This window comes from Thalassophryne amazonica, chromosome 5 (genome assembly GCF_902500255.1).
Source record: "Thalassophryne amazonica chromosome 5, fThaAma1.1, whole genome shotgun sequence".
Lineage (NCBI taxonomy): Eukaryota > Metazoa > Chordata > Actinopteri > Batrachoidiformes > Batrachoididae > Thalassophryne > Thalassophryne amazonica.
The window spans coordinates 77,830,884-77,845,925 of NC_047107.1; the positions used below are offsets into that span (position 1 = coordinate 77,830,884).

General features: G+C 41.0%; 1 pseudogene; it reads left to right on the plus strand.

Annotated features, from left to right (window-relative positions):
- The window catches only part of LOC117509968, a 101,360-nt pseudogene that overhangs the window by 84,162 nt on the left and 2,156 nt on the right, over positions 1-15,042 (plus strand).

The following is a 15,042-nucleotide window of genomic DNA, read 5'->3' on the forward strand; positions in this document are numbered from 1 at the left end:
AGAATACTATCATGTAAATGTAATGTTACCAACTCATATCCAAACATGGACATTTGTAACACTTCAGCTAATCAGCTAACAGTGCATTATTGAAGCTAACTTTCACCTACCGTTTGGAACCATTGGCGGACCAATTAGCGTCCGCTAAATTTTGTTCCGCTATTGATTTTGAAATAAGGCTGAAACATAGCAAAATGTGGAAAAATGCAGCACTGTGAATATTTTTTGTATGCACTGTGCCCACCACTGCTGGCATCTCACTCGCTCTCTATTTTCTGTCAATATTACACTCAACAAAAATATAAACACAACACTTTTGGTTTTGCTCCCATTTTGTATGAGATGAACTCAAAGATCTAAAACTTTTTCCACATACACAATATCACCATTTCCCTCAAATATTGTTCACAAACCAGTCTAAATCTGTGATAGTGAGCACTTCTTCTTTGCTGAGATAATCCATCCCACCTCACAGGTGTGCCATATCAAGATGCTGATTAGACACCATGATTAGTGCACAGGTGTGCCTTAGACTGCCCACAATAAAAGGCCACTCTGAAAGGTGCAGTTTTATCACAGCACAATGCCACAGATGTCGCAAGATTTGAGGGAGCGTGCAATTGGCATGATGACAGCAGCAATGTCAACCAGAGCTGTTGCTCGTGTATTGAATGTTCATTTCTCTACCATAAGCCGTCTCCAAAGGCGTTTCAGAGAATTTGGCAGTACATCCAACCAGCCTCACAACCGCAGACCACGTGTAACCACACCAGCCCAGGATGTCCACATCCAGCATGTTCACCTCCAAGATCGTCTGAGACCAGCCACTCGGACAGCTGCTGAAACAATCGGTTTGCATAACCAAAGAATTTCTGCACAAACTGTCAGAAACCATCTCAGGGAAGCTCATCTGCATGCTCGTCGTCCTCATCGGGGTCTCGACCTGACTCCAGTTTGTCGTCGTAACCGACTTGAGTGGGCAAATGCTCACATTCGCTGGCGTTTGGCACGTTGGAGAGGTGTTCTCTTCACGGATGAATCCCGGTTCACACTGTTCAGGGCAGATGGCAGACAGCGTGTGTGGCGTCGTGTGGGTGAGCAGTTTTCTGATGTCAATGTTGTGGATCGAGTGGCCCATGGTGGCGGTGGGGTTATGGTATGGGCAGGCGTGTGTTATGGACGAAGAACACAGGTGCATTTTATTGATGGCATTTTGAATGCACAGAGATACTGTGACGAGATCCTGAGGCCCATTGTTGTGCTATACATCCAAGAACATCACCTCATGTTGCAGCAGGATAATGCATGGCCCCATGTTGCAAGGATCTGTACACAATTCTTGGAAGCTGAAAATGTCCCAGTTCTTGCATGGCCGGCATACTCACCGGACATGTCACCCATTGAGCATGTTTGGGATGCTCTGGACCGGAGTATACGACAGCGGGTACCAGTTCCTGCCAATATCCAGCAACTTCGCACAGCCATTGAAGAGGAGTGGACCAACATTCCACAGGCCACAATTGACAACCTGATCAACTCTATGCGAAGGAGATGTGTTGCACTGCATGAGGCAAATGGTGGTCACACCAGATACTGACTGGTATCCCCCCCCAATAAAACAAAACTGCACCTTTCAGAGTGGCCTTTTATTGTGGGCAGTCTAAGGCACACTTGTGCACTAATCATGGTGTCTAATCAGCATCTTGATATGGCACACCTGTGAGGTGGGATGGATTATCTCAGCAAAGGAGAAGTGCTCACTATCACAGATTTAGACTGGTTTGTGAACAATATTTGAGGGAAATGGTGATATTGTGTATGTGGAAAAAGTTTTAGATCTTTGAGTTCATCTCGTACAAAATGGGAGCAAAACCAAAAGTGTTGCGTTTATATTTTTGTTTAGTGTATGTTAAAAATTAAAGAAATAATTGATAAACTTGTTTTATAGTGTGAAAGAGGTCCACATTCTAGATTTTAGTCAGACTCTGTTTATGTATAAGACATAAAAGTTTTGTGTTATGTTTGGTTCAGGGGCACAAGGGTGAAAGACACAATGATCCAAACTCCATGAAGATTGCCCAGGCCAAACTGGGACTGGACAGAAACGCCAACAAGAAGAAAAAGAAGAAAAAGGTGGCAGTGGTTGAAGAGGGTCCAAGTAAGATGACAGTCATTGGGTCCTATCACACTCTGTACCAGTGGTGTTTTTTTATATATATATATATAGAGAGAGAGAGAGAGAGAGAGAGAGAGAGAGAGAGAGAGAGAGAGAGAGAGAGAGAGAGGAGAGAGAGAGAGGAGAGAGAGAGAGAGAGAGAGTTAAAAGCTGGTTAGATGGTTATATACGAGTTAAACGTTTAAGTGAGTTAAAACTCACCTAAACTGTCATTGTACAAACCGGATACTCGCACTCATCACACAAAAGCAAAAGTGGCAGTGCTTTTGTATGGTTTTCCATGTAATAAACACCGTACAGACCAGATTTTGTATAACGGATTTTCGCTCACATCGGACAAAACATCCGATCTCATCACAATGTCTTTCCATTAAAAACCCCTAAAAACAGAGCAGTCTGGGATTGCCCAGTCGCAACAGAGATACAAAATGAAGTTTAGCACTGCCACTAGCCGAGTCGAGGAAAGTGGGTACCATATTTCCTTGATTAAAAGCTTGGGCATTTATTTTTTCAAACTGTGCTCAGGCCCGATGCCTAAACAAGGCAGGCCTTTATTCAAGGCCAGTAATTATTGACAAAATTCTGCTTGCTGCCTGCACTGTAATATGGTGTTAGGTTTCACACATATCCCTGGGTGTGATGAGACAAAGACAACCGCTTTAGGTCAGAGCCCTCTGCGTGGCTGCAAACCCTCTCTGGAGCCCAGGTGCAATGACTGAGACCGCAAGAGCTGTGGCTGGTCAATTTTCTGCTTTCACTCCTTCCTCTCCCATCATATTTTAAAAGTTTTTGCAGTCTGCATTTTACATTTCAATCATGGATCAAATTCGCAGAGTCGGTTCCGTGACGACGGCGCAAATCCGTCTGCGCCGCGACAGGAAAAACAACTCCGTGTTGAAAACCATTTGTAAAATTCAGGCGGCTTTTGATGGCTTTCAACAAGTGAGTATCTGAGAAATTGTTTAACAGCTGGGCATGTTCCAACTTGTCCGTTAAGGTTTCCAATGGAGGTGTTTTTCCTGTCGCGACCCCCGCGGTCGGGTCCGGCCCAACATGCGAATCTGCCCGCACGTTCTTTCATTACAAAATCTCCTTTAACAGTGGAATGTCTGCATAAACTCCTCATGCTGACTTCTTCTGAAACTTCTCTGTTCTCTGACGACGACCTGGGTCAACAGAGCCTGAAATGTGGAAGTTTTCAGCTTGAAACAGCGAGACGGCGCCGCCTTGGAGCGCAGATCGCCGTCAGGCGCCGTGGGCCGTCCTTAAAGCGACACTTACAGACCAAAATCTCTCATCAGCCGTTAAACTTTTTACCGAAAACCAGCTGAATTTATCGAATGGTGTCCACTCAGTTGTGCCTTACAGTTTTTGAAAAAATTTTTATCAAACAAAGCAACAGTCTCTGAGCCATTCCTAAACAATGAAAAAATCGACGAGAGGGTGGGCCACTCCTCACTCAAAGACTGCCCACAGGCGAATGACGTAACCGACAGGCGTGAAAAAACTCCCGCATGCCCACTAGGGTTCAAGCATGTCTGATGTAATCACACGTGATTCAAATCCATATGGTTTTTGAAAAAAATAATAAGGTCCTTTACTTTTCTAACAGACTTCGTATATATATATATATATATATATATATATATATATATATATATATATATATATATATATATATATATATATATATATATATATATATATTGTTTGTTTGTTTATTCATCATGAGTCAACAGGAAATTCAACTTAAACAGATGTAATAGTAAATTTGAAATGTTTATTTTTTGTTTTGTTTTGTTTTTTCACAAAAATAAACCACAACAAATAGTTTATGGATGTTGGGGGGGATGGCATGCAGGTGGTTAGTTTGTTTCTGATTAATTTACTTTGGTAAAGTTAAATCTGCAGGTTAAAAAAGAAGCATACTAAAATTTATTGCAAACACAAATGACACACAAATTTAACATCAATAATGTCATATCAGAATAAACTTAAACAATTCAAAGAGCCTGCAAAACATGTAACAATGCAATTTTCATTTCAATGTCATCAGGTTGCTTTGTGTAACAAATGAAATCTGTCTTTACCTGCTGGTTCTCTTCCACTCAGTCATCCCCTATCACTTCACTTTGTCCACGGGAGTGGAACGTGATGCCAGCACAACAGCCAGGGTCTATGTCATCATCATAGGCCCCAACGATGCTGAGACAGACCGACTGTGGCTCGACCTGCCACAAGGAAAGAAATCTTTTGCAGCTGGTACAATGGAGCATTTTGTTTGCTATGGAACTGACGTCGGGGAGATCAAGAGAGTGGAAGTGAGAATCTGGGACTGTTTCTGCAGCTGAATCTGTGAAACCTGTCGACTCTCTCTCTGCTGCCTGTTCAGACACACTGATATTAAAATTTTACATAAACATTCTAGCTCAGCAATAATTCATTCTAGCAGCACCTTCTGATTCAAAGATCAAACTAAATCAAATGCTATACTGTATTAATTCCCAGTTCTCTCCTCTTAGTCTCTTTTGTTTTTCCTTCAGCTCGGCCATAACGGTATCACACCAGAGAGCTGCTGGTTGGTGGATGAGCTGTCGGTTGCCGTGCCAACCAGAGGTATCAAGTACATCTTTCCGTGTAAATGTTGGCTGGCTAAAGACAGAGGAGACGGACTGACTGTCAGACTCTTCAACGTACTGGACTCCAGCACCATCAACATTATACGCAAAGTGAGTCACAGAACCTAAAATGGAAAAATTACTTTGGATGATCAAGGGACCTGCCCACTCGATATGTGTTTCCAATACCTACCAAGCCTGTCCAGCGGCCGCCCTGCACCGTCGTGCAGGGCTCCAGACTGCAACCAGGGTGTGCAAGTTAAAATTTCACCTGGTTGGATTTGTGTGAGAGCATGATGAATGTGTTTTGTTGACAGCTAGTGTTGGCCATTGTAATTGTCAGGCTACTTTACAAAGTGCAACAGTAACTTTTAATTTAGAGTGACAAAGGCATTCAAGCAATTGTGAGGGTTGAAAAAGGAGCAGGTGCACATTCATATAAAAGCAGCAGACAGTCTGTAGTGTTTGTGCTCTTTTTTCTGTTCAAAATAAAGCAGCCTGGGGTTTCAAATGCAGAAATATTCAATGCAAAATATCAGGAGTTCAGGACAAAATCATTCAGATCTATGAGTGTGGATCATCGTGCCTTTTTCATGTTGTTCTGTGCTATGGCCTGGAAGCAGCTGGAAGCACTGGTTACCAAGTGCTGTGATGTTTTGGACAAGGACTGATATATCTTGAAAGTGGGATATATATAAAATTATTATTCCGGTCTTCTTGTAGCACCTCTGTAGGAACATTCATAGACAGGAAAAGTAGCAGACATTTGAATGATGTTAGGGCAAAGTACAGATTTAAAATAATATAATTTCATTATATGTACCCAGTGGTGATAGCCAAGTGCTTACGTGCGCTTCTTTTCAGTTCAGAAGGCACTCGGTTCAAAACCCACTCTTGCCCATTTCAATATGGAGTTGTGTCAGAAAGGGCCTTCAGTGTGAAACTTGTACTAAATCAGCATGTAGATCCAACTTGGATCTGTTGTGGAAACCAAAATACATGGCAGCAGCTGAAGGGACTTACTTACCCTGCCTCTCATCGATGACTGCTGGGATAGGCTCCAGCTTCAAAGTGACTCTTAATTGGGATAAGCCGTTATAGAAAATGAATAAATTACCCAAAAGCTAGTGTTTATGAACCTCATTAGACTGAATGGTTTTCAGATTTCACTCAGTCAATATTGATGCAATGAAGTGTGCTGATGTCAGATTTGTTTGTGTCCTTTTTGAGTATATTCAAGCTTTTTCAGTGCTAAAATTTTGGATTCTGATACATGTATGCGGTGATGGTGACCACTAAGACAACTTGATTGCAGAAAAAATGTATGTCGACTGTAATCATGACTAAATTTGTCTTTTTTATTTTTTATTTTATTTATTTATTTCTTTTGTAGCAGTTAAAACTCTTCAGCCAGGGATTGTGTATGGATTTACAAGGATAAACCACTTCTGTCAATTACTTAGATAAAAATGTTTAAGATAAAAACCAGAGTAAACTGCAGTAAGGATGCAGGATTTCGCCAGTGTGGCATTTTACACATTTCAAACATGCTGCTCCAAAACATCCAAGTCCAGACTGAATATTTAATTTGTGAGGTACATAGTCAGGCTGTGTATTGTACAACAGGTTCAATATATATGTAACAAATAAAAACACCATACTTGAGAAACGTCAACAGAAAAAAAAACCTCTTTTAATGACAAAATTCTGCAGTTGGTTTGACCATTTTTCTTCAAGGCACAGAGACAAAATACAAAAATAAGTTCTCAACAAGCTTGTGATATGACAACTCAAATATCATCCAATACCCATTTCAAACTCATGCCCCCCCCCCCCCCCCACCCTGCCACAAAAAAACAAAAAAACAACAAATAAATAGTTAGTTACGGTATTTAAAACACATTAACAAAAGGTTTTCACTGTCATTGCTGCCTGTTGTGACAAAGCCTTTTCAAATGGATGAAGGAAACCACACGCATATTCTCAGTTATACAAAACTGTTAATGAATCTTTTGTTTTATTCATTCATTTATTCATTCATTCTCTATACCCATTTACTCCAATTAAGGGTCATGGTGGGGGGGGGGTCTATACCTCCACTCATAGGGCGAGAGGCAGGGTACACCTTGGGCAGGACGGCACTCTATAACACAAGGCCACATATCGACAAACTCTCACTCACCTATGGTCAATTTAAAGTTTTCAGTTCACTTTAGCTGCATGTCTTTGGATGTGGAAGAGAGAGAGGGAGAGCATGCAAACTCCACACAGGCCCAGGCAGGAAGCGATGCCAGGGCAGGACCTTCTTGCTATGAGGCAGCAGTGTTAACCACTCAGCCACCGTGCTGCTCATCTTCTGTTTCAGTTTAACTCATATTTAAATGTTTCATGTTCAAGCTGTCCAGCAAGCTGTTTAAAAACATTTCGATCATGCACCTCCACAAACAAGTGTGAATGGGTGATTCTTTAACTACGGGCACTATTGGCCTTGTAAATGTAATTTCCACCACACCATTGCCTTACAATATAAAGCGCCTTGGGGCAACTGTTTGTTGTGATTTGGCGCTATATACATGTGCTCTGATGTCACTGTTTATCTCCATAGAAACTACCCAAACAATCTTTCATACAAACTGTTTAAAGGGACATTACAGTGTTGTGGTGGAAATTACGGCAATAGTGTGGGTGTGGGACAAGCACAAAACGGCAATATTTGCATATAATGATGCTGAAAAAAGGTGAAAAAGTCATCATAGACTACTAGAACAAATTTCTTAAAACACTTTCATTGTAAAGATAACTATAAAAGTGTGAAATTTCCCCTTTTTTCTGTTTTTCATACAATATGATCAAAGGACATAATAAGTGCCCGTAGTCTAAGAATCACCCGAATATAGGTTTCCAGGTCGACACTAGAAAATTCAGATTTTTTTTTAAATAATGTAAAAAGTAAAACAGGAAAAATTACAGCCCTAAACTCTTGGTAATAACAACAACACTGTTATCGTAATTTAAAGTGACATTTATTATTATTTTTGCTCAGAAAAGGCACCAGAAGAAATTCAAAATTTTCTCTAAAACCACTTCCCCTATTCTGCCACATACATCTTTGGCATTCTGAGTGGCTTCCAGAAAAATTGGCTCTTTAGCTTCCTGTTTGGCAGAATTGCAGTGTACTGGGCTGAAAAGAAAAATCGTGCATTACAAGTGGCTTCATTTGCCTGCATGAATTGATCAGATCTGTAAAAATGTGCAGAGTCAAAGCATTATTGTGTGAGATAAATATCTAAAAGGTTCATCGATGAATGTCTTTTATTGATGGTAAATAGCCTTAGAATGCACCAGTTTGCATCTAAAATTCCTATATTTTCCAGGAGGGCCATGTGTTGCTTTCCCACCCACCACTCACTTATTTCTGGAACTCTGCATACCTCATATCAAAAGGGGAAAATTTTTCTTCTTTATTATCTATACTGCAGGTTGTCTATGAGATTACAGTTGTCACAGGTGACACTCAGTATGCTGGAACTGACACCAACATTTTCCTGACTGTATTTGGAGCAAATGGGAGCACTGAAGAAATGCTGCTTCCCAAAAATGAGGACAGGTAAGTCCTTCACTGACCAGCTGCAAAATGTGTCTTAATCATTTTCAGGTGTTCTAAACTTAAAATTACTCAGATATATTGTTTCCCTTAAGATTTGAAAGAGACCAGGAAGATTCATTCCACTTGGAGATAGATGACATTGCTCCTCTGAAGAAAATCCGAGTTCGGATTGACGGCACTGGAAGTCGCCCTGACTGGTTTCTTGACAGGGTAATCTAAAGACGCATAGTTCTTCCACTGACAATTTGATGTCATATAAAATCTCACATGTTTGGATTCTGTGCTGTGTGATTAAAATTTGACTAGTGGTATCAATGGAAAATGTCTTCAGTGAACTGTCTGTATCTCAGTATATTATTATTAAGAATATATGCAGTCATATTTTTATTGATTTTATCAATTGAAAAAAAAATCATATATAGATTCGGGTATAATTGAAAGATTTTGGCAATAAATTTGATCCTGTTTACAGTCGATTTTTGTTATAGTGTTGTTTTTTTTAGGACATCATATTTATACAAATAAGAAGTGTTCACTATGGTCCATGAAGTATAATAAATATATTAAAAGAAGTGTGACAGTGTATGTTGCACACGAATAAAAGAATGAAGATTATTGAATAATAAGACGTGTACGATTTTTATTTTATCATTGGGCAAAAATGCATCTGTCAGATTTTCACTCTGGATCCAGCCCTGCCACATGCACACCTACAGACAATTTAAAGCTTCCAGTCCACCTAACCTGCATGTCTTTGGATGTGGGAGGAAGCTGAAGTACCCGGAGAGAACCCGCGCAAACATACGAGGTCTATTAGAAAACTATCCTACCTTTTTATTTTTTTAAAAAACTATATGGATTTGAATGACGTGCGATTACACCAATCATGCTTGAACCCTTGTGCGCATGCATGAGTTTTTTCACGCGTGTTGGTGACGTCATTTCCCTGTGGGCAGGCCTTGAGTGAGATGTGGTCCCGCCCTCTCGGCTGAATTCCTTTGTTTCACACGCTGCTCGAGATGGCACGCGTTGCTTTATCAAAAACATTTTCTGGACCTGTGAGGAATATCCGAGTGGACACTATTCGAGAAATTAAGCTGGTTTTCGGTGAAAAGTTTAACGGCTGATGAGAGATTATGGGGTGTTTCTGTCGGTGTAAGGACTTCCCACGGAGTGGGACGTCGCACAGCGCTTCCAGGCGCCGTCGTCGGCCTGTTTCGACCTGAAAACATCCTAATTTAAGGCTTAATTCACCCAGGACATCGTGAGAGAACAGAGAAGATTCAGAAGAGGCCGGCATGAGGACTTTATGCGGACATTCCACTGTTTAAGGACATTTTTTAATGAAAGACGTGCGCAAATTGGCCGAGTCGTTTCCGTGACGACTCGGCAAATCTGTGTGCACCGCGACAGGAAAAACACCTCCGTGTTGAAAACCATTTGTAAAATTCAGGCGGCTTTTGATGGCTTTCAACAAGTGAGTAACTGAAAAATTGTTTAACAGCTTGGGCATGTTCCAACTTGCCCGTTAAGGTTTCCAACGGAGGTGTTTTTCCTGTGGCGACCCCCTGCGGTCGGGTCCGGCCCGACATGCGACTCTGCCTGCACGTTCTTTCATTACAAAATGTCCGTTAACAATGGAATGTCCGAATAAACTCCTCATGCCGACTTCTTCTGAAAGTTCTCTGTTCTCTGACGACTTCCTGGGTCAACAGAGCCTGAAATGTAGAAGTTTTCAACTTGAAACGGCGAGACGCTGCCGCCTCGAAGCGCAGATCGCCGTCAGGCACCGTGGGCCGTCCTTACGGCGACACTACCAGACCAAAATCTCTCATCAGCCGTTAAAATTTTTACCGAAAACCAGCTGAATTTATCGAATGGTGTCCACTCAGTTGTGCCTTACAGTTTTGAAAAAATTTTGATCAAACAAAGCAGCAGTCTCTGAGCCATTCCTAAACAATGAAAAAATCGACGAGAGGGTGGGCCACTCCTCACTCAAAGACTGCCCACAGGCGAATGACGTAACCGACAGGCGTGAAAAAACTCTCGCATGCCCACGAGGGTTCAAGCATGTCTGATGTAATCACACGTGATTCAAATCCATATGGTTTTTGAAAAAAATAAGGTCGGATACTTTTCTAATAGACCTCGTACAAACTCCACACAGGTGGGAATCAAACCGATGACCTTGTTGCTGTGAGGCAACAGTGCTAACCACTAATCCACCGTGCTACTTACATAATTTTTTAATGATAATTCACCGTGTTAATGTATTTATAAATTGTTTAGGTTCTTGTTATCATATACATACCAGTATTATCATTATTATGATTATCAGTATTATTATTATTGTTGTTTTTATTATTATTATTTTAATCTTACTTCTATTTTGTCATTTGATTTTTAAATGGACCACAATGGACCACAAAGCATTTTCACTTTCTTGTGTCATTCATGAAAATTCAGTAACGTATATCTGCTATTATACATTCCAATTCACTTTCTTGTGTCATAGATGTATTTTAACATATTTACAATTATACTAAGTACTTACATTGAACTTACTGAATAAAATCACGCACAGTTTTAATATATACATGATTTACCACCCACTATTGGAATGGCATGTGATTCCAGAATATAAATATCAATGTTCATTGTTCAGTGTTGTTAGCTAATATATGTAGCTTCTCTAAAAAAATATTAGTCCTATCAACGTTGCATTTTGGCAGTGTTCATCCTTGACCCAAAATACATAAACATACCAGACATTAAATGTCCCCAGTTTGTGCGTGATCAAAATTGCACACATACATGCATGCACACACACACATGAAAAGTGTTTTGTCTTTTCTGCATTCTCCTGTAAGCAGGTGCTTTTAATTTGACACAGAAACAGTGCTGGAAGACATTAAAGGCACTACACTTTTCACTTATGGTACCGGAATTATGACACTAAGTCACTCATGGTAACAGCAACATAACACTTAACTAAACTGACTAAACCAGCTGAACTACAAAAACACAATAAACCAATAACACTAACAACACTGTTAAACTAACATGAACCATAATAAGATTTAAAACCTCGAACTCCCATGGTGCATTGCACCAGAATGTCGATTGATTACTGGTTAGCTAAAATCGTTAATTTCTCAAAAAATATTTGTCCTGTCAACTTTCCATTTTTGCAGCCTTCATCCTTGACCCAAAATACAAAAGCATACCAAGCAGGAAATGTCAGCACTCCCTGGTTTCGCCATGATCGATGTCATATACACGCACGCGTGCACACACAGACACAGAGGCCACTTGGCTATTACAATATAGATGCTTCCCAAAAAAAGCTAAAGAAATACTAAGACTATTGGTATGGGACAGAAGTATCACTGTTCATAGAATTGAATCTGTCTGTGAACAGGTTTTATTTGGAAAACTTAGGATTAATCATACATAACTCATTTCTAGCTTTTGAGATTCAGATGCCAATGCATCAGTGCATTATGTCGCAACAACTCGTGCATCCCATTCCATCGCAAAAACTGATACACCTACTAATGTATCAATTTATGTTCTCCAACATTTACCAAAGGAATATAGCTATATTTATTTTACCTTTTAACTATCTGTGTTGTTGTCACTTGTGATCACGGTCTCAGATCCTGATGCGGAACTTGATCACCGACGAGCTTTACCTGTTCACCTATGAGAACTGGCTGTCGAAGACCAAAGGACCAAAGAGGACGAAGGTGTGTGAGCTAGCAGCTGTAGTGGATGATGAGGAAATGGTGGAGAAGACAACTTACATCGTCCAAGTCCAAACTAGTGATGTTGGAAGTGAGTCACATGACCACAACAATTTAAAAAGTTTTTGTTGCCATTGAAAGTATTATCTTGAGCTGATCCAGTGTTACTTTAATAACAGGATCATATCCTCATATTTGTGTTCATCTTTGGGTGTACATTAAAGTAAAACTGACATTTTTCAACATACGCTCTGTTTTTAGATGTTTTGGTCATCTTTTCACCTGGGACAAAAACACAAATCCATCAAGGGCTAATCAGTTATATAATGTAATGGCAGAGGGAATGTCAATAAACTTTTATAGATGATTATACAACTATACTCGCTAAACTCATAGCCCCTCATCAACTTGCAGTGGACAGCAGTGCCAGCTAGGCTAAGAGGCTAAGGTAAGATAGGCTAAGATAGGCAGCTAACTGTATAATCGACCTTCTTCAAAAGTATATATTTAGTGACATCAAGGAGTTATTGCCCCGTGTGGATTAGTTTAAGTGTCTCAGGGTCTTGTTCACGAGTAGGAGTAAGTTGTAGCATGAGATTAATAAATGGACAGGGGCAGCGCCTGACATTTTACAGATACTGTACTGATGCCGCTGACCAAACGGTCCCCCCCCCCCCCCCAAAAAAAATCAGTCCGCCCTGCTTTCACTGCTCATGCATCATTTCCGAGCTCAACGGCATCATTTCTGAGCATCACCAGCAATTCACTGATTATCACCTCGTTTCTGCTTCAAACTGCACTCCAGTCATCATCTGTCTCAGCGACAGATATCTGAAGCTTTTGTACAACAATTATTTCCACATATAACTCCACCAAAGTAGTGATCCTCGCCCCATCATTGCTTGCGAATGGCTGAGCCTTTTGGGGATGCTCCTTTTATACCCAGTCATGACACTCCTCAGTTCCCAAATGTGAGTGTTGTTAGAAGGAAAGGTGGGACAGTGGTATGTTTACCACTGCCCCAGCTTTTTTGAAATGTGTTGCAGACATCTATTTCAAAATGAGCAAATATTTGCACAAAAACAATAAAGTTTATCAGTTTGAACATTAAATATCTTGTCTTTGTGTTGTATTCAATTGAATATAGGTTGAAGAGGATTTGCAAATCATTGTATTCTGTTTTTATTTACATTTTACACAAAGTCCCAACTTCATTGGAATTGGGGTTGTAAATTCAGCATTATTTCATCATAAAATGATCAGAGCGCCATGTCTGACTCTGAAGTGCTGCAGCGCCTACGTCATTTCAGAGTGTCAGCAGCAATTCACCAATTATTGGCTCACTGTCTGTTTAAAACAGACTCATTTCTGCTTAAAACTGACTTTAGAATGATTTAAGTAGTTTTAATTTGTCATGTGATGGTTGATAATCACATTATTCCCTTTGATCGCTTTAGGTGAAAAGAGTCTGACTCAGACGTGCTGCTGTGGTCCCAAATGATGCGTGCGCTGTGAAGGCAGGGCGGACCAATTTTTAGGGAGGACCGTTTGGTGGGTGACACCAGACTGTGTTGGTGAAGAAATAGATAAGTCAGAAGGCGAAACTCAATTTGAAAGTAGATTTTCACTCTTACCCTCACTTGGGTAATAACTGAAAGAACAACATCACGGGTACAAGCAGTGGAAATGAGGTTCCTCCATTGGGTATCTGGTCTTAAACTCCGGGACAGGGTGAGAAACTCGACTATCCAGGAAAGACTCAGTGTATAGCTGCTGCTTCTTCACATGGAAAGGACCCAGCTGAGATGTTTGGGCATGTGATAAGGATACCTCTGGTCCTCTCCCTAGAGAGGTCTTCCAGATACATCCAACTGGTAGGAGGCTCCGGAGAAGGCCCAGGACACACTGGAGGGATTATACTCTCAAACTGGCATGAGAACACCTCAGGATCTCCGAGGAAATGTCAGAGGACTTGGCTGAGGATAGGGAACTGTGGGATGAACTGCTTTGGCTACTGCCACTGTGACCCTGACCCGGATAAGTGAATGAATGAAAGAATGGTAAGGTAAACATGCACATTTACCTCAGTAGAGACCATCTCCGTGCAACCACTTTTAATGGCGTTTCTGCATGATCAGCGTCAACAAGAAGTGGTTTACTTGAATGCTTTTAACTTGCCCCATGACATTACATTATGCACCTAGTTAACCCGTGACTGCATTCTAAATCAGTGTTATACTGATTAAGTTCATTTTTGTCCCAAGTGAAAAGATGACCCCCAAACATCTAAAAATAGAGTTTGGGTTGAAAAATGTCAGAGTACTCCTTTAATGACCTAAGCCAAAACTTCGACTTCGTAGGGGTGACATGGAGACTCTTCCTTATTATGTACAGTATGAGTTGTGATGGGTTTTCTAGTTTGCCACAGTAGTCTACAACATGCAGCACTACAGTATCTGAAGATCTCTTTTCATGAGTGACTGCCTCTCATATTTCAGGTGCTGGCACTGATGCCAATGTGTTTTGTGATACTATTTGGGGAGTTTGGAGACAGCGGGACACTGCCTCTGAAGGAGAGCACCAACAGGAACAAGTTTGAGCGTAAGATGAAAGATGTGTTTCGATTCCCTGACATGCTCAGCCTGGGCGAGCTGTCCAAAGTGCGAGTGTGGCACGATAACAAAGGTGAGCTGCAGCTGGCAGGGATGACTGTCAGAACATTCGTAGTTTACATTTCAAAAATGGCAAGAATTTGTGTGTGTGTGTGTGTGTGTGTGTGTGTGTGTGTGTGTGTGTTGTGTGTGTGTGTGTGTGTGTGTGTGTGTGTGTGTGTGTGTGTGCGCGTGCGTGTGTGCGTGCGTGCGTGCGTGCGTGCGTGGGTGGGTGGGTGGTGTG